This window comes from Neltuma alba, unplaced genomic scaffold (genome assembly GCF_004799145.2).
Source record: "Neltuma alba isolate B1F8T4 unplaced genomic scaffold, ASM479914v2 tig00002358_pilon, whole genome shotgun sequence".
Classification (NCBI taxonomy): Eukaryota; Viridiplantae; Streptophyta; class Magnoliopsida; order Fabales; family Fabaceae; genus Neltuma; species Neltuma alba.
The window spans coordinates 216,734-242,816 of record NW_021632830.1 but is presented as its reverse complement, the minus strand read 5'-3'; the positions used below and the strand labels follow the sequence as shown (position 1 = coordinate 242,816).

At 32.6% G+C, this 26,083-nt stretch overlaps 2 pseudogenes; both read left to right on the top strand.

Moving 5' to 3' along the window:
- The first annotated feature begins 2,641 nt into the window (after positions 1-2,641).
- On the top strand, positions 2,642-4,116 carry LOC114722572 (pentatricopeptide repeat-containing protein At2g17033-like; annotated as a pseudogene).
- Positions 4,117-8,751: 4,635 nt separating this feature from the next.
- On the top strand, positions 8,752-25,406 carry LOC114722562 (pentatricopeptide repeat-containing protein At2g45350, chloroplastic-like; annotated as a pseudogene).
- The last annotated feature ends 677 nt before the right edge of the window (positions 25,407-26,083 follow it).

Here is a 26,083-nt window from a genome sequence, read left to right as displayed (position 1 = left end):
ACTTTCTCTCTCTAGTCATTTCTACTTCCTTTTCTCTTTAGTATAATGACCAAATTTGAAAAAAAATTAAAGAAGTAAAATAATGGGGGAAATTACAATCAAGTCCCACAGAAAGAGAAATAATTACCAAAAGGTCACAATAACAATCTTAACAGCCTATAATAACAAGTCCTATAGTGAGAATAACAACTTCTGGGACTTGTTTTTCAATTGTTTTCCTTTCTTGGGACCGCATTGTAATTCTCTCTAAATATTACTTAATATAGCATATAGCACATGATTTCTCTAAAATATTTATATAATTATTTGATTATATATTAGTTTAAAAGCCAAACAAAATAATTTAGAAAAAACGATAAATATAATACTTTAACGTATTTTATTAAATTTTTAATCTCCTTAAATTAGTCTATTGTGTCTTATATTAAGGACTGGAAGTAGTAATTGGGTGCAAGTAATGAACCTCATATCCTGGAAGAGAAAGACATTTTACGTAAATACATATAAAAGGCTTGGGGATTGAGAAAATGAAATGACAAGAGAAGTATGTAGTGTGTGTCTATGATGAGAGAAAGATGAATCGACTTGGAAATGAAATTGATGGAGAGAAAATATAGCATTTGGTGGGACCCCAAAGAATAAATTAATGAACGTTTACATGAGTTAAAACATTTTGTTAGTTTTTTCCTTTCAGAAAGTTCATGTATACTTTTACATCCAGATAAACTTCATGATGCCTAATGCCCTTTGATGTAAACTTTATTATTAAAAATACACTTTAAAAGTGATTTCATAGGCCCTTCTAACGGTAAAACTAACGAACATTAACGGCATGGTACCAAATATCCTCTTTTAACAACTTCATGTATATTTTTACACCTAAATAAATATTATGGTATCCAATACTTTTCATGTAAACTTTATTGTTAAAATTACACTTTAATTCATATTTTTTTAAGGTAATTTTGAGCATCCCGAACAACCGTGTAGTCCATCGGTTCACAATCAATCTTCCTGTCTTTCACGTTACATGAAAAGAACAGATAAGATAGAGCGAAAGATGCGGGGGACAGAGATGGAGCCGAGTAAAGAGAAAGCGAGGTTGGAGAAGAACGCGAAATGGAGGCGGAACGGAAGACTCAACATTCGGCTCCGGAGAAACCCGAACCGGTAATAGCCTCAGATCTTCCCCTTTCCCCTTGAATTCAATGAATCCTATCTCTCAATTCATTGATATAGCTAACTCCGGTTAAAATTGAGGCCAAAAAATTTGTCGGATTAAACTTCAATGTGTAGAGTGAGCCCTTGGTAGTGCTTATCAAAAATGGCTTCGTAGCTTGTTGGGCGATTTGGTTCTTGTGTGTTCAGTGGGTTGGATTTGTCATTGCCCCTGTTTTTTCCCTGTTCTTACTTAGTTTCTGCTTTTGTTTGTTATTCTCTTCTGCTTCTGCTTTCCTTCTTTTACTTCGGCGCAACATTGATATCACAGAAAAACAAGAAAAAACATCTCTTCGTTGCAACATTGTTATTCTCTGCTTCTGATTTCTTCCATTTATTGCTTGTCAAGTTTATCTTTTTTCGGAATGATTTTGAGGGGAAAAGCCTGTAATGATGCGATGGTGGTGGTTTTTTTTTTCTTTTTGGGAGGGAGGGTTAGTGAAGGAATGGGCTATGGACTTGTAGGGTTATATATATGGTTAACAGACTTAGGTGAATAGTCAAGAAAAGCAAATTAATTTTTTTGAAATATTTTTATTAAATTAAAGCTAGGCATTAATCATTAACCTTAAAAGAAATCAAAATAGTTAGTTAAATTTATTTATAGCTGGAAGAAAATTTATTGCTGAGTATTTGCAGTTTGACTCAGTCGTACTGTTGTTAATATTACACTACATTGTAAGGCTCATGTTGCTTTTAGTAATTGTACAGCTAAAAATGTTTTTGACATACATGTGTCATCCTAACATGTTTAATCTGTCAAAATCACTCTTAATATGGAAACAATCCAACATAAGTTCAAATCTACCCATAACACACTATTAATTGGCAACGATGTGCTGTTTGAGTTTTGAATTGCATCATATCATCATTTTCTTCATGTTATCTCTCGGCCTAATTTCTGCAATGGGACTTGGGGGAGTTAATTTAATAAGAGAGTAAAGCTTGATCATAGTTATATGCATACATAAATGCATATACATATGTGCTTGATTGCATGTAAGCAGTGATTGAGGCAAACTACTGCGAGAATGTTAGAACTATTTGAGTTACTGAGAGTTCGTTAGTGTCTTTTTATTCACTTTATAGGGACAATGTATGCTTTCCGTATTCTCCAATTCACTGGCTCCTCGAGAATATATGCCTGTCATATGGCCATGAACTTAGAAATGTTGGTTGACTCTTGCTATCTAATTGGAGCAATGCCAATTCCCGAAATAGTTGATAAGGTTTCTTTGAATCGTTGATGAGGTTTCATACATAAAATGTGCTTTTCTTTTTCTTTTTCTTTTATTTTTAATTGTCCTTTGTGAATAACATGCTAAACTATATGGAATTTTATATCTTTACCCTCCCACTAACCCATTTTTTTCCGTGAAGGTCTGTGTAAGAAGGACATGATTTTATATATCTAACGTCGAAGATGATGTTGAGCAGTGTCCAGCTATGGTGGAACCAAGGACCAAAGCTTGGAGTTATGGTAGAATGTGCGCTAACAAAACAAAGGTCAGCATTTTCTGAAGAAGGTGGTGACATCTGGAGACCCTTCGACCACAAACAACTTGATCCGGAGATTCGTACAAAGTTCACCTAAATCAGTGTCTCTCAGCACTCTTTGCCATCTCCTCTCTCCTTCTACAGTTCAACCCCATTTCTCCTCAGTTGCCTTCCCGGTTAGTACTTTACTCTTTATCTCTCTCCTCAAGTTGATTATTAGAGTATCTGATGTTTTTGCAAATTTTGCAGCTTTATTCAAGAATTGCTGAAGCACCTTGGTACAGTTGGAACCCTAAGATTGTAGCTGAGCTTGCTGCTTTGCTGGATAAACAGGAGCAATATTCAGCCTGGGAGACTCTAATTTCGGAAGGCACTTCCAAATTAGAGTCTGGCTCTCGAGATCTGGCTCTTTTCTATTGTAAATTGTTAGAGTGTCACTCCAAGCAAAGTTCAGAAAGAGGGTTTGAGATTGCTTACTCCTACCTAAGCCAGCTTCTTCATAGTTCATCATCCTCTAATTACATAAAACGTCATGTTTATGAATATATGGTCAGTGGTTTATGTTCAATGGATAGGCCTTGTGAGGCAGAGAATTTGGTTGAGAATATGAGAATCAAAGCACTTGAACCTTCAGCATTTGAATTCAAGTCTATCATGTATGGTTATGGAAGATTGGGATTATTCCAAGACTTGGAGAGACTTTTGGTTCAAATAGAAAAAAAGGGTTTGTTATTGATACAGTTTGTTCAAATATGGTTCTTTCAGCGTACGGAATGCATGGTGAGCCAACAAACATGGTTTCATGGCTTCAAAGGATGAGGAATACATCGATTCCGTTCTCGAAAAGGACATATAATTCTGTTCTGAATTCATGTCCTGTTCTCATGAGAAAGTTGGTGGACTTGAATGGCTTCCCATTGTCAATTGAGGAGTTGAATGCCAGTTTGGAAGGAGATGAATCTATGGTGGTTGGAGAGCTAATCAGGTCAACCGAGATTCTAGAAGAGGTCATGGTTGGGACACTAAGCAGGCAAAGCTGGATTTACATGGACTGCATTTGGGTTCATATTATCTAATTATGTTACTTTGGTTGCAAGAAATGCGACGAAGGCTGAACCATTCAACTTACGCGATTCCTGCAGAAATTGTTGTGTTGTGTGGTTCAGGGAAGCATAGCAATCTCAGGGGACAATCTCCTGTGAAAAAGTTGGTGAAAGAGATGATGGTGAAGATGAAAAGTCCTCTGAGAATTGATGATAGGAAGAACAATGGTTGTTTTGTTGCTAAAGGTAAAGCTATGAGAGATTGGTTGTGTTTAGGACACGAATTAAACAAATAGGATATGCAAAATCATAATGGGGCCATCGTTGCCTGACCGTTAGTTGACCATGCTTGCTCCTACATGCCATGCTCTCAAACCTGGTTCTTTCTTTTGCGATTGCACATGTTTTTGGGGGTGGGGGGGTTAATATCAGACTTATTCGGACAGATTAATAAGTTAAAAAGAAAAAAAAATCTGGAATGTACGTAATTCATTCCTTCCATGTCAGTTATCTCCATCTTAAATCAAATTTATTCGTTTTTATTTTGTAATTTAATATTTTCATACTAATTTAATGAAATAATCAGAGGATAAATTAAGTTGAGGTCTCAAAAAAAAAAAAAGATTATCAAAAAGTTTTAATGACAAATTAAATTGTGATTCCGTACTAAGCTTGTCAATGTATATTGTTCTGTTACGATTGAGATCATTTTTTGTAACTATATTTTTTTTCTTAAATTTCATAACAATTCTCCGAATATGTTGAGTGTGAATGGTCTAAATTTCATTAACAAATTCGTAGATTCGTTTTGCAGCTATTGGAAACTCTCAACAATGTCATCATTCAACCAGAGGGCCCTCTCTGTTGCATCAAAACTTCCATTGGATGATCGGAATAAAATAAGAAAATAGAAACATCTTACGCGTTGTCTCATTCCTTCTTCCTAGAACAATTTTTCGTTTTTTTTTCAAAAAAGAATAATTTAATTTTCGTTGAGTGTTTTGCAAAATGAAAAAGTAATATCTTTTAAAAAAATAGAAAATTAGCATCCAACACTTTGATATAATTTTCCAACTACATACAAGTTCCAACATCCTCAGTTTATTTATAATGCATTAAACATCATAAACTATAAATAAAATTAGAGTGTTGGATACTATTAAAAAATTATATTAGGATACTGGATCTTACTTTACTCTTGAAAAAAATTACAAAAAAAAAATAGAACAATTTTAAAGATAATTTAATATAAAAGGCCATTTGTTTTGAGATATTGACAACACTTCTTTACTCATTTACCGCTCTATCGGCCAACTTTGTCATTAAAAAATTCCAGCCACCAACGAGAGTGTCGAGGTGGCATGTTTATTATTTTTTTTTTAAAAAAACTAAAGTATATATTTAATTAGTTTCGTTTCCATCTAGTGTCAATCTGGTTCTTTAAAATTAAAATGTGCATTTTTATTTTTTTATTTTAAAATCCTCTCTCTCATTTAACAAAAAATGTTGACTCAAGAACTTTGAGATAGGAAGCTGACATATTATGCTTGTTATCATTTTTATTATAAATAAGTCGGCGGATCAATTGGTTTATTTTAATTTTGTATTATAAATATGTTTTGTCAGTATTTAATTATATAGTTACTGTTTGAATTTATTGAATCAACACTTTTTGTGAAATGATACTAACAGTGCTGAGATTAAAAAAATATACTTTTTAAACTTAGATGTAAATTTGGCGTACTAGAAATTTATATTATATAAATTTCATATATTCAATTAAATTTGTAATAAATTATTATACAAATTATAGTATTTGCATGAGTATAAACTATTTTTTGTGATTTAATTTGCAAATAATATTTATTAAGAGTGATTTATCATTGCCAAGCATTTTTTTTTAACGAATTTTAATTTGTTTCCTGATTTTATGTTCGCACCATTTTTTAATATAAGAAGTTAAATTTTATATTATAACTAATAGGGTTAATACAAATTTTGGTCCCTCAAATTTGGGCCCAATTTGGTATTGGTCCTGAAATGTAAAACGTGTGGTATTGGTCCCTGAAATTATGTCCGTTTCAGACCGTTAGTCCTTGACATCTTGGCACCGTTAAATTTTGCTGACGTGGCGTTAACATCGTTAACCAATGAGTTGGTATATATGTGGCATATGACCTGGACATGGTATTGGTCCCTCAAATTTGAGGCCATTTTGGTATTAGTCCTTGAAATTTAAAATAGATGGTATTAGTCCCTCAAAGTTATTTGTTTCTGGCTGTTAGTTCTTGATAGCTTTACGCCATCAAATTTGTCTGAGTTGGCTCTAACTTTGTTAACTTATGATATGGCATTTGACTTGGCAACTAAAACTTGATGATGTGGCATGAGCAATGGAAGGCTATGGTCGAAGAGAATCTATGCAATTGGGATTCACTTTTGTCAAAACACATAGCTTCTGCTCCTATATTAGTGTGGAGGAAATGCAGTGCATTCTCAGCTAAACCTTCTACCTCATCTGCTACCTTTGTGCAAAAAAGTGACTTAACAATTCATGAGAAGAAGAAGCTGGCTTCAGATACAAAACCACTCCCATTGAAGCCATCTTCTTCTAGTACAGACAATGATGAACCTCCCAAGAAAAAAGAGAAGCCCATTAGCAGAGTAAGAAGCTTGAGAAAAAGCAACAAGAACCTCACTGGCAACTCCAACAAAAAGGCAGGCACAACCAGCAAGCCACCAGAGTCGCTGAGACCAGATAACGGCAAAGCAGAGGGTTCTACAGGAACAGATAAAAAGAGGAGGGCCTAAAGCTATCAGGGACCAAAGGCCAGAAACAGATATAATTTGAGGGACCAATACCATCAGTTTTAAATTTGAGGGACCAACACCAAAATGACCCCAAATTATCATGTCCAGGTCATATGCCAACTCATCAGTTTAACGGTGTTAACGCCATGTCAGCAAAATTTAACGGTGCTAAGATGCCAGGGACCAACGGTCTAAAACGGACATGATTTCAGGGACCAATACCACACGTTTTAAATTTCAGGGGCCAATATCAAATTGGGTTTAAATTTGAGAGACTAAAATTTGTATTAACCCTAACTAATAAAATGATTGACATATACTCCAAACGTACTAGACAATTAAACACCTACATTGTGCCGCAAGTTATAGCAGCCCAACTAAGTTCGCTCACAGAAATTTAAATTTTGAAGCAGCCCAACAAAACACAACACACATCCACCCGCACATTGGCATAGGAAGATGTGTACATATTTAGTACTTAACAATGTCTCAAATAAAATTACTTGTAACAAGAAGATACTTGTGCTTGTCAAACAAAAAATTCTCAACCAGAGGAAGTCAGTTCTAATAGAAGGAGCTTATCTCTCACAACATGGTGAATCAAAGTTCAAATCTATTTTGGGAAAAGTGCTTATCTTAGTGCCTAATAGTGACTTGAATATAATTACTTCTAATAGTAGAATACATGTGCCTAGAAAAAAATGTCTACCGGTACCTCAAACAGAATTGTTTCTGACAGAATAATATTTGTGCCTCCTAAAAATAAAGCATGCAAGCAAATAAATAATCTCAGCTTGCAATCTCGCATGAAAATATTAAGGGAAAAAAGACTTTTGATTCTAAAAATAACTTTGCAAGAGATTTTATTTAAGATATCAAACTAAAAGTTTGCATGGAATTAAAGAATTAAGGCGTCTGTTTTCACATAATGACCTAATAAATATATGACGTAACATAATTTTTAAGATATTAAACTAAAACTTGGTATGGATCTATTGCTTGCAGTTGCAGATCACGAAACATTTGAACTATCTTGAACATTGCTGTTGGAGTTTGGATAAAATTATGTTACGTCATTATAAATAGTAAAAATTACATATGGTGAGATTTAAATGAAAAACTATGCATAACAAATATAAGTAAGTGGATATAAATTTTGTCCATTTCTAAATATCAAATTTAAAAGAGAAAATCCCATTTAAATCCAATTGAAATACTAAAATTCGAAATCAGGCTTTCACCTTGAACAAATTCTTTAGAGATTTATGAACATTGTAAAAAGACCAAAATACCCTTTTATAATTAAAATATGAGTTGTTACTTATATTTTTCTCCCTTACAAATTTGTTTTCTAAAATATGAGAATAATAAATTTTAACACTTTCCTCAATCCAAAGTCTGTAAAAAAAGGTTCATCATCTGAATGAGTTTTCCTCTCTTAAAATGTACGTCTGTTCTGTTAAAAAAATGTAATTGTTTAATGCAAAAATTGTACGTGTGTACATATTATTAAGTATGTGGAAAATGGATCAATATTAAAACTAAGCGTAAATTAAATTCATCCAAAATTAAATCTAATACTGACCTACATGGCTACATTAATGAGATCGCTGGAATAATTATTAATGTGAATCAATGATTATGGTGTAATTTTTTGTCCTCTACTAAAGATTTACTATTTTCAAATTTCACAAAAATGTAGCAAAAAAATTTGAGGAAAAAAATTTGTGAGAAAAAAAAATATATAAAGGTAACAACACATATTATAATTATAGAGGGATATTCTGGACTTTTAACAATATTTATAAATCTCTAATTCGACTTCTTAACCTGATTAGAAATTTGTTCAAAATGTAAACCTACTTTTAAATTTCAGTATTTTAGTTGAATTTAAATAAGTTTTTTTTTTAGAAGAGCAAACAGATGGGGAGGCAATTTTGTCCCTGACTAGTCTTTCCACTTTCATAATGCCACTCAATCAAATTCACGGTACCTTTTACAAGTCTTAGGCTCTTGGCACTCTCATAATGCCACCCAAAGACTTTGCACTCTCATAATGCAACCCCATCCGATTCACGGAGCCTTTTCGGTAGCATGGTTTTAGCGGGGATCAATTTATCATCATTTCCCTTTTTTTTTTACCAGCCCTTGTTTCTTTTATACTTATGGAAAAGAAAACAGCATGGAAGGGCGGCAAGAAAAAGTGACAGCTATGTTGGGGCTCCCCGAGTTTGGTGATACACTGTGGCTGCCACTCATTCACTTGGCTTGTGGTTGGCATTTGTCCTTAAAAGACCACTCAGTATTAAGTTTGTATAAAGCCTATCAAATTCATTTATTGTTAATTACGTGCAATTTATCATTGAAAACGTTATTTATCTGGGAGTTTGGTGCTCGTCAAAGCGATTAAATCGATGAGCTCCAAAGAAAGTGATCCTTATTTACATAGGAAACATAGACCAGATTTGAAATGATCCGAGCAATAGGCGGTTCTCTTTTAAGCTGCACTTATTTTTTTTGAATAAGTTTAAAAAAAAGTCATATCTTTTAAATACTTAATAAGTTTACATCCAAATCTGATTTGGATGGTTCATATTTATTTTTTTATTTTTTAAAATAATTATTTTAGTGAGTATAAAATTTAAAACAACAATAATATCTCAACTATAGTTTTTTGAAAAATAATTTTTTATAAAAATAAAAATATAAAAACATAAATCTGGATTATCCAAATTATCTACAAATGGTCTACATATGATGAGCTTGATGAGATGCTCATTACTCTCATGAGTATCGAACTCATTCCTATGTACATATAAAATAAATTTTTTATAACACCATTAATTTCTTAATGCAAATTTTGTCCAACTTATAAGATCTAATATTTAAAATTAATAAAGTTTACATTATTTGGCCAAAAAATAGTTTATATTAGTAAAACACACACAATAAACAAAGGAAGTCACGCGCCAAAAGAATTTGCTGAATAATTTCCTCGTTTCAGTGGCACCAGCAAAAGATACTTGTTTACTGTTTCAATCGATAGTCCATTTTATAATACTATCAAAATAAATAATCAGAATAATAATTATACTTAAATATAAATTATTTATAATCATATTTTAATTTTAGAAAAATTTATTATTATAATTTGAATTTTATAATTATAAAAATTCGAATTGAAAATAAATAATGTGTTTGTTTAACTAAAAATTTAAAAGAATACTAACATAAGATTGTTACAATAATTTATTATTTTTTAAATGTTATTATTTGTAAAATAAAGAATAAAAACTACAAGGACCTAATTAAAAACAAAGTAAAACAATAAGGACCTGATAAAAAGAAAAAAAATTATAAGGACTTGATTAAAAATATATGAAAGTATAAGGACCTGATAAAAAGAAAAAAAAATTATAGGGACCTAATTAAAAACCAGTTGAAACTATAAGGACTTATATATTAATTATCCCGTAAGTTTTTCAATTAAACTATTTAAAAACTATTCATTTATGATAGTGGGTCCATTTGGATTAGCAGTAGAAAAAATAACTTATTTTCAATTTAACTTTTAAAAAAATGAGGTTGGGTAAAATTTAAATTGGGTAGCGTGATTTATGTTTGTATTGATTTTTATAAAAGTTAGTTCCTAAAGTAAAAAAGTTATTTGGATTATAATTCAATAAGTAAATTTAGTTTGTGGAATAATCAAAATAGGTATGACTTTTATTAGATAATACAAAATAATTAAAAATAAACAAAATATAGTAATTTTAAATTATTATAACAGAAAAAAATTATATTTAATGAATATGAAATTTTTTGAACTAAATAATATTACATAATTAATTGGATGATATACTCTACATAATTTATGTAAATAAAAAATAATATTAAAATTAAAAATATTATGAAAACTGTTAAAAATTATTTTTACTTAAGAAAATATTAAAATAAATAACTAAAAACTGATTCGGAAACATAAAGAATATATAGAGAAAAGCATAAGAACAATACAAATATAAGGGCAAAAATGTTTTTTAATTTTAAAAAGCTGTTTTTGTATGAATAATAAGTAAATTTTTGATGCTTTTGAAATCGTTTTTAAAAAAGCAGTTTTTGATTTATATCTGTGTGTGTGTGTAATATTGTGATATTCTTGAACAACATTGGTCAGAGGAGTAGTAAGAATACTCCTTCAGGCCCCAGGGTCCGGGGGGGCATCTTTCTCGATCCTACGGGTAATACAAATACGATCAATTATTGTAGCTGCGTATTCAGTTTCTTTAACTTATTTATTAATATGTATTATGTGCTAGCTTGGTTTTTTTTTTTTTGCCAGGACCAAAATGCCACCAAAATTTTGTTACTTTAATATTTATTATAAAATTATGTACTGTAAGTTTTTCAAACTATTTAAAAAAAAAATTCATATACTGTAGAACTAACAAGGGAATTTTTGTTGAATATATAATTAAATCTGAGCTTCTAGGATGATCAATGATGCTATTATGCAGACTATTCTTACAGTGGGACCAGGAAATACCATCCAAATATTTGACATGTCAAACAAATTGTGTATATGCATACACACATCAAAAATAAAAGTAGTTACTTTAACACAATTACATTAAAAAAAAGTAATAAAATACGTGTGTGTCAGGAACGTGGACAATGATGGGCTCTCATTCAGTGATTATCATGAGGAATTCTTAGGTACTCCCAGAGTACCACGTAACCTGTACGCTGACCAATAATATGATGCCATGTGAAGTAATTTTATCCCATCTGTCAGCTGACATGTTAGCACCCACCCACCCACCCACCCTAATATTTTAATAAATTCTTATAGAAATCCGTGTCCTTTTTTAATCTTTTATATTCTCTCTCATGTACGTCCCTTGTTCGGCACCCATTCAGCTATTCCCTCTCTCTCATTCAGGCGTGTCACTCTGACCCTCCGACCGTCCTTCTCCGATGCTCCTCTTCCCTCATTCACACTTATATTGCAAAGTTTTAAGATGATTTCTTTTTCATTGCACAAATTTTATTTACCTTTATATCTATATAAAAAATATATAATTATAATTTTATATATTAAAATCAAGTAACATGTTAAAATAATTATATACCAAAATTATAATTCTAATTATATAATTTTATGAGTCTCTTGCATTTTATGCAAGCTTTTAAATTATTGCAATTCCCAACAAATTTTTAAGTTAGGCTAGATTTTTTGAATTTACATTTTAGTTATGTTGTTTAAATTTATATAGCATATTTTAGTCCACTAGTTTTTATTTCTCCTATTCTATTTATAAATTATTTTTAATATGTTTCACATAAACTAAGAAAATTTTTAAATTTTATTAACTTTGTCTTCAAATTCAACCATTCAAATGATTATAATATATAAAATTATAATTATATATTTTTTATAGAAATATGAAGGCAAATAAAATTTGTGGAATGAAAAAGAAATCATCTTAAAATTTTTGCAATACAAGTGCGAAGGAGGGAAGAGAAATACCAGAGGAGGGGGCCAAGTGATGTGCCTGAATGAGGGGAAATAGCGAATAGGCGTTAAAAAAGGGATGTACATGAGAGAGAATAGAGCCATAGAGGAGATTAAAAGGGCCACGAATTTCGATGCGAGTTTATTAAAATATGAGAGAGTGTGAGAGCTGACATGTCAGCTGACAGATGGGATAAAGTTACTTCACATGGCATCATATTATTAGTCAGCGTACAGGTTACGTGGTACTCTGGGAGTACCTAAGAATTCCTCGATTATCATAGTCATTATAGGAAGGTAGTATGACCGGGCGAAGACAAGAAATCTCAAAACCTTTAAACTCACCGGGCGAAGACAAGAAATCTCAAAACCTTTAAACTCATGTTGAGTTTAAAGGTTTTGAGATTTCTTGTTTTCGCCCGGTCATATTGCCTTCGTACGTATTGGTGGGTCCAGTCTGTTGGACATGAATTTACTGGATTCTCCTCGCCGCACCTGTTGCCATTTGTACTAAATGGTAATTTGCCAAAAGGGTAGGGTGCGTTCCCTTCTCTATAAATGAGTTGCAGAGCGCAACACAACTTAACCAAATTTCCTATACTCATTAATTCCTTCATCTCAATATAGATGCCTTCTCCTACATTACCCACTATTCTTCTCAGCGTGTTTAGGTTAGTTATCAGCATCACCTTTATTAATCTGCTTTCTTTTAATTATATAATCTCTGCTACTGCATGATGCTACTCATCTCCTTCATGTTACTCTCTTTCTTTCTGTCTTATAATTTGCCTCAGTTCTCTAGTTTTTAATTTGCTTAACAGTCCTTGAACTAGTTCTTTGTTTCCTGTAAAAAGAGATAGAATCATCAATCTTGAGCAGTAAGTACTAAGTTCTACGCATGTTGTCTATGTTGCTTTCTTTCTATCTTATGTTGTGCCTAGATTCTCTAGTTTTTGCTAAACAGTTCATGCATTAGTCTTTTTTTCTTTTTCTTTTTTTCCAGTAAAAAGAAAAAGATAGAATCGTCAACCTCGACCAGTAAGTTCTGTTTAGGTTGTTTAAGTTGCTTTCTATCTATCCTATAACTTCAGTCAGTTCCTCATCTTATAAGAGAGAAGAGGAGAGAGAAACGTGAATGATAATAAGAAAGAAGATGAAAAGGAGGAGAAACGAGAGTCACGTAAAATGTGAAGAGAGAAAATCTAGGAGAGGCTTATTGGAAAATGGGAGGGAGCAATTTGGTAGATAGTTCCTAATTAGGAAGCAGATGGAGTATGATTCTTCTAAAATTTCTTCCTCTATTACCAGCAAGTTCTTCTCATGTTTAAGTTGCTTTCTTTCTATCTTACAATTTGCCTCAGTTCTCTTGTTTTCTGGATCAATCAATCTGCTTCAATATGTATGTGTCTAACTTCATCATATACACACACACATATGTATTACAAACATCATATATACAAGGAAGAAGTTTCTAATTAACTAAATTGATGCTATATATGCCTCATAAGTCAGTTTACATTGATCACAGACGTGAAACTCATTTACGTCAATCTTCCTCCTCTTCTGGTAACGACTAATATTCATTCCCGGGGTCTCAATACCTACACTTTTATTTTAACCTCCTCGATGTGAGATTTGTTTTTATACATATACACACATTATATTCCGGCCACCTCCATTCCGTGTACCCAGTGCTTCTTTGATTCCTTCTAAGTTTTAACTCTGGGTTCATGCCTTTTCATCAGTTCATAAGTTTTCTTTTTCTTCCCTGACGGCATTTTGGTGGCGGAGGTGTGCGCGGTAAAACTGGGGAGGGTGGGGTATAAGTGGGAGAAACTATGAAAGACGGTTTTACAAAAGGAAGAGACAAATCGAAAGAGAAACCGGTGAAGGACAATGAGAAGGAAAAGGAAAAGAATGAGAAAAGAGGGCAATGAGAAATGGGGAAAAGAAGTGCAGATAATGAGAGGGAAGAGGAAAAGAAAAAGGAGAGGGAAAGGAAGAGGAAAAGAAAAAGCAGAGGAAAAGGAAGAGGAAAAGGAAGAGGAAAGACAGCGATGAAAAATGGTTTTTTTTTTTGACATTTTTTTTCCAGGTCAATTTTGACAGAATTTTCAGTTGGAGAAAGAGGCACATACGCTGAGTTGGTGCATTTTTATTGGAGAATGTTTAAATGATGTTGAAAAATTCTTAGGTGGAGCCAGAACACCACATCATCTATGTACTGCCAATTAAATCACAACCCTATCGTATCAACTTCAAGTGGCAGCATTTTGAATCCCCATTTTTTCTCTCCTACTTTCCAAATTTACGGTCCACAGTCGCATCGTCCTCTCTCTTTCCCCAAATAAACTGATCGCGCTGTCCTTTCTTTCCCTTGCAAACATCACTTCCGCATATCCTTTTTCTGTTGGTCTCAACTGATCGCGCCGTCCCCTTCTTCCTTGAGTCCCTTCTCCTCGTTCCCATTCTCACCCCCTTCTCACACACACGTTGACATGCATCTGCATATTTTCGTTTTGTTTTTTCATTTGGATATTTTCAACCTTTAGGGGTAGACTTTTCTAGCAAATGGAATTTCAAATTTATATTATTTTAATTTTATAAAGTTTTATATTTTTATTTACTTTTAATTTTAATTTGAATGAAAAGTAATATTAAATTTAAATAATAATAATTAATAACTTCAAATTTGACATCATTTTGAATTTGATTTTTAGAATTTAATTTAATCTGCTTAGTCTAACAATTTCTGATATTCAAAACAGTGTTTTTAGTCCATAAAAATAAATAACTTCAAATACTAAAATTAAAATAAAGTAAAATTTCAAAAACTAAAAATAGTATTAACCTTTTTCTAGCTTAAACTATTATATTAAAAAAGAAATGATATCATGAGTTATTTATAAATTTTAAATGGGATGATTTGCATCAAGCATTCCAAAATATTTTCTCATGTATATTCCAAATATTTTTTAGGAATGTCCAGTACTTTGAAATATTTTTCTTGCCTCGATATTGGATACACCAAAACATATTTTTAGGTTCTAAATGCACAAAAAATACTTTGGTGTACTAGACATACTTAAAAAATTATTTCAGAGTGCTAGATATATCATAAAATACTTTAGAATATAGGATACACTTAAAAAAAATATTTTAGAGTACTCAATACACCTTAATTCATTGTAAATAAATTGTATGAGAGAGGTGAGAAAAGATCACAAAAGCACTAGATATTTTTAATAGGAAGCATCATAAGATGCGCAAGTCTACAAGGGACTTGTGACTTATAAGTTGTAACGACGGGAAGAGAGATACGAAGAGGGAGAAGGACTATGGGACTACTGATCAGTAAAAAAGTAGGAAAGAGCAAGTAATTTTGTCAAGTCGAAAAGAGAAAATTGGGATTTAGAAAGCTGCCATCTAAGTTGACATGTAGGATAGAGACATCTGATATGTTGTGATTTTGTTGGGTAGTGCATAGATGATGTGGTACTTTGCGTGCACCTAAGAATTTCTCGTCATGATGAATCACTTGAGAATTTCTCACACACAAATCAACACATATGCTGAATTGGCGCATTTTTATTGGAGAATGTTTAAATGATACGGTGCCCTTGAACTGCTTCAGAATTTCTCACTCACAAATCAATACTCAAGGCTCTGATTAATACCAAGTCGATCACCAAACTTAGTCTAACGTGTGAGCTGTCACTTCTGAAGTGCACCCACCTTTTATCTTCAATATTTTATCTATTTTACCTTTAAGGTAATCCTAATATGATTGTACATATTAAGTGCTTCCATCAATTGAAAGATTGTTCTAATGCTAATGATTAACAATAATATTTTAAGAAAGACAATACTCATTTATTACAGAGAATAGCTTGACTAATTTCAAATATTTTGAAATTTGCATGATTTTTCTAAAGTTTCTTCATTTATTATATTACCTAGACAAAAGCGCTATCCATATGTTTCTTATGATGTAACAGTGACTCATCACTAAGAACATACAGATTTATTATGCTAATTAATCGTGGCAGGTCCATTCCTAGATATGGAGGTTTTGGTGACTTGATGGAGGAGTTAACTTCTATGGTGCAGAGGCAGTACCCCATTGCATCGCCATTGGAGGAAAACTCTGCAAGAAGGTGGATTTTTATCGCAAGCAGAAGCATCTACAGATGTACCGGAGATATCATCTCAGGCTCTCTAGCTTGTTTGGTGTTAATATCATTCCTCATCTCTCGTGATGAAACCCCAATTTATGTCTTCATCATCTGGGCATTCCTCATCTTGCCAATACTGGTCGTTGCATATTTGATCAACATGTACAATAATGGGGCAGCATATTAGAGAAGGGTATAGAAGGAGGAGGAGGCCAGCACGTTATTATTAGAGGTCCCAAACCCAGTGACGTCTTGTGATCTTTGTTGTTGTATATAAGTACAAATATCCTCTTATTAGAGAATTTTGTTCAAGACACTGTTGAGTATTAAATGTGAACACTTCTCTTAGCGAAGTTTTAGATCTTAGTTTACCATGTTATGGGAGAGCAGTTCCTTCTGCTAAACTCAACCCTTGTTGATGTCTCATGATCTTTGTTTTACCCATATATTTGTTTGGCTTATTATATATGTATATATGTGTACGTGTGAAGATGGATTTATTCTGTATGGCTTTATTACATGATTATATTTCTTATATTAATTACGACGGTTGGATCTTTATAATAGTGCCTTTTTCTCTCGTACATCTTTCTTGGGAGGTGAAGTTTTCTTTTATATGTTCACACTGCCTTTTGCTTGACCATTAGTTTTGACTCGGTCAAAAACCGGTCTTGTGGTGGTTTCCCTTCGTTAGTTGTGTTATCTGCTTCTTCAAGTAAAAATAATCAATTTATATAATAATTATTATTTCAACAATTAAAATAAATTATCATTATTATTTACACAGCGTCCACACGTGGGGGCCGGGACATTTTCTTCTTCAACTCTGAATTTTTGTTCCTCGGTCGTATGTTTTCTTTGTTAAGGATAATTTCAATACATAAATATCATAGTATTTCTTTTATCATACGATTGATTATTAAAAAGGAGTCAAAACATGGGCGTATAAGGAGAAGTCAAAGGCGCTAATTAATGCGGACAGAAGTGATGGGTGACTATTCCATGTGGTCATGTAAGTGTTGGGATAATCCTTTTAAAATTGGCATTTGAAATACCCAGATTCTAATTTGGATTATTAATTTGGTATTACCTAAGCTGGAATTTATAAATTAGGGCAAATTATTTCTTTATGCCGGAGTTATTATAAAAGCAAAACTGAAGCGTGCAAGTTTTTTTGTAACACTTTTATTTTGAAATATCTATCTATTTAGGTCTTGTAAATACAAAATTTGAACTTGTTAATTTTAAAATGTGTATTGTCATTGAGTTACAAGATCTTATTCATGTGTGTAGGTTTTATTAAGTTGTATAAATTCAGTATTATATTATAAGTATTTAACGTAGAATATCATCAAGAAACAAACAAGCTTGATCAATATATTTCTCTGGTTTTAAATGTAAAACCTAATTATATTATAAAATGGGCTTTACATTTAGGATCAAAATAGCATAGAGTAAACAGTAAAGACATGTATACAAGTGCACGCAATACAACCTCTAACATCCTATTTATAGACCACTACCTCTTTCTATTTATCTTATTACCCTTACCAGTAATATTACCATATATCACCCACTAGTAGATTTTTTTTTTTGGGGATTTGTTAAAATGAGCTTTTAAGACCTTACCTAAAATTGGTTTAATTTAGAAACTTTGACACTTCCTAGACCGGATGAACAACTGGTTTTGGAAAGTTTTTTCTTGACTGATTTTAGACTATCGTACCGCCATATGATGGGTAAGAACTAATCAGGAAAGTAAAGCATAGAGAAGAGATGGAGACAAGAGATTGAGAGAACCATCTTGTATTCATTTCCTTCAATTAGAATACAAATAACGTCTTATTTATCTATAGTTATAATATTACACATAGACTAAACTCATTTAAATAACAAATAATAGAGAATAAAATTTATAAATGTAAGTGAGAGGTGAGTTGCAAAATTTACAAAAAAAATAGCGAAGGAGTAATGCAGCACCAAAATATGAGAAGAAAGAGGGAGACGGATATCCACAAATTATAATATTCATGACAACAGAGATGTTTTGAATTTTTTTGGCCAAAAGATATTTTGAATATGATGGTCATAATCTCCACCAAAGTAACTATCTAATCCAACGATCCACAATCAACTTTCCTATTCGAACGTTACCAGAAAAATAGATAAGATGAAGCCAAAGACACAGAAGACACAGATCGTGCGAAGGAGAAGCCCGAGAAAAGGGAAGAAAACTAAACAGTGTAGAACAGAGGACTCAACAATCGATTGCGGAGACACCCGAACTAGTAATGGCTCTGTTTAACTCTCATCAATTCTTCATATTCATTCTATATCACACAATACAGGCCTCGATTTGAAATTTTATAGCATAGATGATAATCTTTTTCCCTACTTGTCCTTCGTCTCCTGAAATACCATACATGAGAATATACGAAAATGAGCCATTCAATTATTTTTTTAATGGAAAATGTTGACTTGTTGTTGCTCCCATAAAGTTACTTCAATGCAGAAAATATGCGGTGATGCTTTATACTCAGTTGCATCTTTGAGAAAAATTGATCAAGAAAAAAGCATCTACTTGGTTTTTCTTCATTGTAGGAATAAATGTGGATTTATAATATAGGGTTTCTTATATGTTCCAAGGCTTGAATTTGGAGCTCAAGGTTTGGAATCTCACAATAAGAATTGAAAGCTTAATTTTATATTCAGATATGGTTTTGAAGTCAGTCATTTCCAGGAGATAAAGTAGTTCGAATCTGATATGTCCATATACTGCTTTGAGCCATTAAAAGAAGTTCTAAGTCAATGATCTTCTGGACAACACAGCTGACGTAGCCATCAAATTTTGATTTATTGATGGTTGTGTGCGTCAATGCACATTAGCTGTGGAGTTCAGTCACCCTAACTTTTGTCTTGTTTCATAAATGCAAAACCATATATAACGTGAATTAGATCCACGCAAGAATGATCACAACTGGGCTAATCAACAACTCGTCTCTCACTACTAAACTCATCCTCACTTTGTTTCTTCACCCTATGAGTCTCTTGTTGAGTTTGCTCGCGATATCTTCTTCAAGCATCATGCACATTGTAATGCTCGAGAACAGGAGGACCCTGCTTGAATTGGGGGTTTGTTTGGATAAGTTTTCATTTTCTCTGGTTTTGAAAGCCTACTTTTGAGTGGGTTTGATAAAAGAAGGAATGCAGATTCATGGGTTGCTGTGTAAATTGCAAATTAAGTTTGATACATATTTGAAAAATTGCTTGATTAGTTGTTTTTTGAGATTCGGGTGCGTTCAATATGCCCGTCAACTGTTTGACACAATGTCTTGTCATGATTCTATCTCATATAACTCAATGTTTGATGGGTATGTCAAATATGGGATGGTTGGGAAAGTCCGTGAATTGTTTGACAATATACCTCTGAAGGAGCAAAATCTAATTACTTGGAATTCAGTGATCAAAGGATATGTGAGATCCAAAGATGGATTGAATTGTGTGTTAGATATGATGATTAGTTTTGAAGATGTCAAATAATAGAGCAAAAAGTTTGCATAAATTATTTATTTTATATTTTGGCTAACTATTGTAATTAATATTTTGTATAGTTTCCTCAAAAAAAGAAAGGAGTCATTATGTTGAACTTTGAGTTATAGAAAATGATCAAGACGAAGAAGAAGAAAAGAGATTGAGAAAAGAAGAACTTGCAAGATCAAATAGAAATATCAAGATTCAAATCCATAGATTTGATGTTGAAGGTTGCTATGCTCAATTAGAAGGTTGAATAGCACAATTAGAAGCTAAAATATACAAACCGGAAGTCATATTATCATATATTGAGTCACCCTTCATATAAACATTGAAAATAAGCTTCAGAGGTGATTTTCAAGGGTATTTATTGATCAAGAACTCGATTAGAGACTTATCTATCAAACACATACTCTGTTATGCTCTGTTCTTCATTCAGCTCTGACATAGGTTTGATATTTCTCTAATATCTCTTAATCCACAAATTCGTTTGAGGTGAAACTTGATTCATATGAAACTAGACTCAAAACACAGTTCATAGACACCAAAATAAACTTCAAAGAGTTTTATATGAGGGAGATATGTTATTTGAAACATTGCAGTAAGGATTAACAACTTTATTCTAACCTTCAGTAACTGTGATGAAGATAACTTTACAACTACAATGAATTTTAAGGTATTAGAAAGTACACTCAAAGAGCTTTTTAGGGATAGATCATTTGTAAAATTTGGAGTTGAATTAGAAGATTCATAGTTACTCAAAGTTGACCTTCGTTTTACTTGAATCAGAATTCGAATTTATTAAGGCAAATACTAGAAGTTCTACATTGATTGATTAAGCTCTCGAGGAACATGATACTTAAATATGTTATTGAGTAAAAGCACTAGAAGAAATAAGAAAATAAAAAGCTATTATCAGATGTTACTCAAGCCTGATCAAGCAAGTATATACTCGATCACTTTATTGAGTTATTGGTACTATCCCTTCAATTCTTCTCTTTTATCTTCATATGTATTATGAAGGTTTTATCAATAACCTGTTGGATAAATGGTTTTTGGATGACGTTATGAATAAATGGGTTTCGGATAACATTATGGATAAATTTACTTATCAATCACTTGATTGATAAACAAGGTTTTTTATAAGCCATCAAACAAATTGTAAGTTTCTCTGAATAACTGTTAAGCTTTTATCCAATATCACATTCTGAAATTATATACTATTAAGTTTTATCGATCACGTGATGGATAATTTACTTTGCTTAATAACTTGCTAAATTGATTGATCAACTGATCAATCATTGGTATAACTGCTTAATATAAGATGTCACAGGAAATGATCGATCACTTAATTGATTATTGGTTGATCGATAAGCTGTTAAGAAAAAGGTTGAACTTTCTTACTCATAACAAAAGATTTATCGATCACCTGATTGATCAACGAGTTATCAATGAGAATACAGATAAATGGTAAAGTCTTCGTACTCACTTTATATTTTGGTTAATTCATCATTTATCGATCACTTTATCGATCAGATATTAATCGATAACCTGCTCTATCATTGCATGATAACTTACTAGTTTTATTGATAATGTGTTCTGTTTGAGTACTCTGTCAACATCTTTAATCGATCAAATGATCGATCAGACATTTATTGATCAAATGATCGATCATCATCACCTTCACTACATATATCTATTTTATGCCATTTTCGAATCACCTGATCAATCATTGATTTATCGATAAAATGATCGATCATCCAATCTTCTGAAACTTCTGTTTTTTACATAACGTGATCAATCAAAGTCTTTCCTAGTCTTTTCTAAAAAGAGATTTCAACGTTCATTTATCGATCACTTAATCGATTAATATTTAATCAATCATTTACTCGATCTTCTTATATTCAGTAACTTCACTGTGAAAATCTCTTTGAAACTTTTTATCGATCATTTCTCCTATCAACTGTTTATCTATTAAGTATTCGATCAATAGACTTTGAAAATATATTTCTCTTATACTTAGCTTTATCGATAATATGATCGATCAAATATTTTTTGATCATTTACTCGATCATTGAATCAGTTCATTTCATAACAGCTATTCATAATGTTCTTCAAAATCTTTCATCTTTTTATCTTTAAGCTTTTCTCAGCCTTCCTTTTACACATAACTCTGTATTGAAAGGATACGAAGGCAAACGTAACTTGAAAAAGATTATCCTTGCATAATCTATTTAAAGCTCATTGCATTCATGTTTCATCAGTTATCAATCACATGTTCGATCATCTGTTGATCCATAAATTACTCGATAAATGCATACATTTGTTAAGTCTATTTCTCCTATAATTAATCGATAATATGAATGATCAAAGGATTATCGATCAAGACATCGATCAAGTAAGTTCATCTTACTTTCTGAATATCTGAATATCTGATGATTGATTCTGGGTTTTCCAACTTATTGTATCTAAGATTATTAGATACTTATCACTTGATTTGAGGAAGATTATTTTAGGTAAAGAGCCACAACGAATTTATGATGTGAATAATTGACTTTTGTCAAAAGCTTCCAACAACTAATTTCAACCGTCATATTCAAGCCAAACGGCAAGCAAAAGCTCAACGGTCAAGTACCCAACATCATCTATAAATAGAAGAGCATTCAAAACAAGAAAAGGGAGAAGAGTCTAAGCTTACAACATCAAATGTTAAAATGCCGAATCAACATATTCTCATTTAGAGTTCCAAGAGAAAACTCCTTTTCTTTGTACTTCAAAGATTGTAACATATGTATTCATAAGATAGAGAGGAGAGTTTCCCAAACGTGCTTAAGATTTATCTATCACTTCTTTGAGAGAAGAAATATTCAATCTTCATTATCATTATTAGATTGTATCCTTACGGTGTGTAAGGGGGAGTATTTACCTCAATATGAGGTTGTTGTTGAATAGACTGATTAGTCTAAGGATTGTAAGTGGCATCACAAGTGCCCGGATCAAACTTGTGGTTGTAGTGGTTCTTAAGTACCCGTGTTAAACTTGAGAAAGATAGTGGATTGAAAATCTCAAGAGGAGCCTGGGGAATAGATGTAGCTCAGTAAGGACTGAACCAGGATAAATCACAATTTACATCTTCTCTTCCCTTCTTTATATTTCCAGCTAAATCATTTTACTATTGTGATTATGCTTATGTCAATTCATTATGTTTATACTCAGAATTTTTTTATTAATTTCATTACATTGCAAAAAGGTTTTTAATTTTACTTAACACCCAATTTACCCCCTCTTGGGTGATCAGCCATTCTTACATTGTGCCTGGAATCTGTTTCTTAAAATGCCCAAGAGAGACTTAATTTCATGGAACACAATGATTGACGGATGTTTAAAGTTTGGAAATATAGAAGATGCTTAGATACTGTTTAGCAAGATGCCTAAAAAAGATTTGGTCACTTGGATAACCATGATTGGTGGTTATGTGAAATCAAGTAATGTTCTTAGTGCAAGGAGATTGTTTGATGGAATGCCTGAGAGAAACACTATTTCTTGTAACACCATGATGGCTGGCTATGTTCAGAATGGTTATTGCATTGAAGCTCTAAAGCTATTTCATGAGATGAGAATAAAAGCAAATATGCAACTAGATGATACCACCCTGTTGATTCTTCTTACGGCCATCACCCAATCAGAACACGTTGAAGTTGGAGCCGTCATACACTGATATTTAGAGAATAACAATAGTAAATATTTGAGTGGTAAGCTTGGTGTTACTCTAATTGACATATGTTCCAAGTGTGGTAGCATAGAGAATGCTATCTTAGTATTTGAAAATATTGATCAGAAAAGTGTTGATCATTGGAATGCTGTGATTAGTGGCTTGGCTATTCATGGGATGAGTGAAATGGCTTTCAACTTTCTCTTCCAAATGGTAAAGGATTCTATTAAACTGGAGGATATCACATTCATTGCTGTGTTGAGTGCTTATTGGCATTCCAGTTTACTAAAGGAGGGATTGATGTGTTTTGAGCCCATGCAAAGAGTATAAAACGTTGAACCTAAGGTGCAACACTATGGATGTATGGTAGACATCTTTTGTCAAGCTAGGCTTGTTGAAGCTGCCAAAAACCTCGTTGAGACAATTCCTATCGAACCAAACGACGTGATTTAGAAGACTTTGCTTAGTGCTTATCAAATCCATGAGAGCTTCTTAGTAGGAAAGCCATTTGCTGAGTAATTGATCGAGCTAAACTCTTTCGGTCCAAGCTCTTACGTGCTCATATCTAAGGTTTATGCTAGTGTGGGCATGTGGGACAATGTGAAAATGGTTAGGACAATAATGAAAGAGAGAAACCTAAAGAAAATACCAGGCTGTAGTTGGATTGAATTAAAGGGATTAGTTCATCAGTTCTCTATACAAGATAAGTCACACCCTCATGTTAAAGAGATTTATTCTATGTTAAGTGGTTTGTAAATTCCCATTTACAGAGAGATAGTTGCATACTACATCTGTATTTATATGCCTATGTAATTTGTAAATTCCATCAAGCCTGGTTTTGTTGCTGTGAAGTCTGTCTATCAATAAATGATCAATTAGAAGTTATCTCTATAGAAGGATAAGCGGGCTGCATTCGGGTTAGACAAGAACAGATTGAAAAAAGGTGGGCTTTCCTTACCCAGATACACACATTTGAGTTTTGAAATTTAAAATAGGGTTAATACAAATTTTGGTCCCTAAAATTTAAAACATGAGGTATTGGTCCCTCAAATTATACCCCTCAAATTATATCCATTTCAAACTGTTGGTCCCTGACATCTTGGCACTGTTAAATTTTGCTGACATGGCGTTAACACTGTTAACCGATGAGTTGGATATATAGGTGGCATATGACCTGGACATGAATCGATAAGTTGGCATGTAGGTGGCATATGACCTAGACATTGACCGGAAAAAAAGGGCTAATATAAATTTTGGTCCCTCAAATTTAGGACCGTTTTGGTATTGGTCCCTGAAATTTAAAACCGATGGTATTAGTCCCTGAAATTTAAAACCGATAGTATTGGTCCCTCAAATTATATCCGTATCTGGCTGTTGGTCCCTGATAGCTTTAGACCGTCAAATTTGTTTGAGTTGCGACTAACTTTTTAACCTATGATGTGGCATTTGACTTGGCAACTAAAGCTTGATGATATGGCATAAGTAATGGAAGGCTATGGTCGAAGAGACCCTACACAATCTGGGATTCACTTTTGTCAAAACACAAAGCTTCTACTCCGATATTAGTGTGGAGGAAACATAGTGCATTCTTAGCTAAACCTTCTACCCCCTCCATTACCTTTGGCCAAAAAGGTGACTTAATAGTTCATGAGAAGAAGAAGTCGGTTTCAGATACAAAACCACCCCCATTGAAGCCATCTTCTTCTGATACAGATGATGATGAACCTCCTAAGAAAAAAGAGAAGCCCATCACCAAAGTAAGAAACTTGAGAAGAAGCAACAAGAACCTCACTGACAACTCCAACAAGAAGGCAAACATGACCAGCAAGCCACCAGAGCTGCCGAAACCAGGTAAGAGCAAAGCAGATAGTTTTACAGGAACAGATAAAAAGAGGAGAGTCTAAAGCTGTCAGGACCAACAGCCAGAAATAGATATAATTTTAGGGATCAATACCATCAGTTTTAAATTTTAGATACCAATACCAAAATAGTCCCAAATTTGAGGGACCAAAATTTATATTAACCCTTTTTTTTTTCGGTCCATGTCTAGGTCATATGCCACCTACATGTCAACTCATCGGTTCATGTCCAGGTCATATGCCACCTATATGTCCAGCTCATTGGTTAATGGTGTTAACGCCGTGTCAGTAAAATTTAATGGTGTCAAGATGCCAAGGACCAACGGTCTAAGAAAGGACATAATATGAGAGACCAATACCACACGTTTTAAATTTCAAGGACCAATATCAAATTGGACCCAAATTTGAGGGACCCAAATTTGTATTAACCCTTTAAAATATTACTGTATGTCTTAACAAATATTCATACTTTAAAATTATACAACATCCATAATTCATTAAAAATAAGATAATAAAAAAGATTGTAATTATAGTTTTGAAGTCCAAATGGTTTGGATCAGTCTCCAAGTAGTTGGAAAAATGACAAAACATCTAAAGAAAAAAAAACTATACCCTATAGCAAGCTATACCAATACATTTAATTGTATAACTAACTTATAGTTTAATATAATTTATAGTGTTCTATATATCACATTTAACTTAGTATAATTAATATTACACAT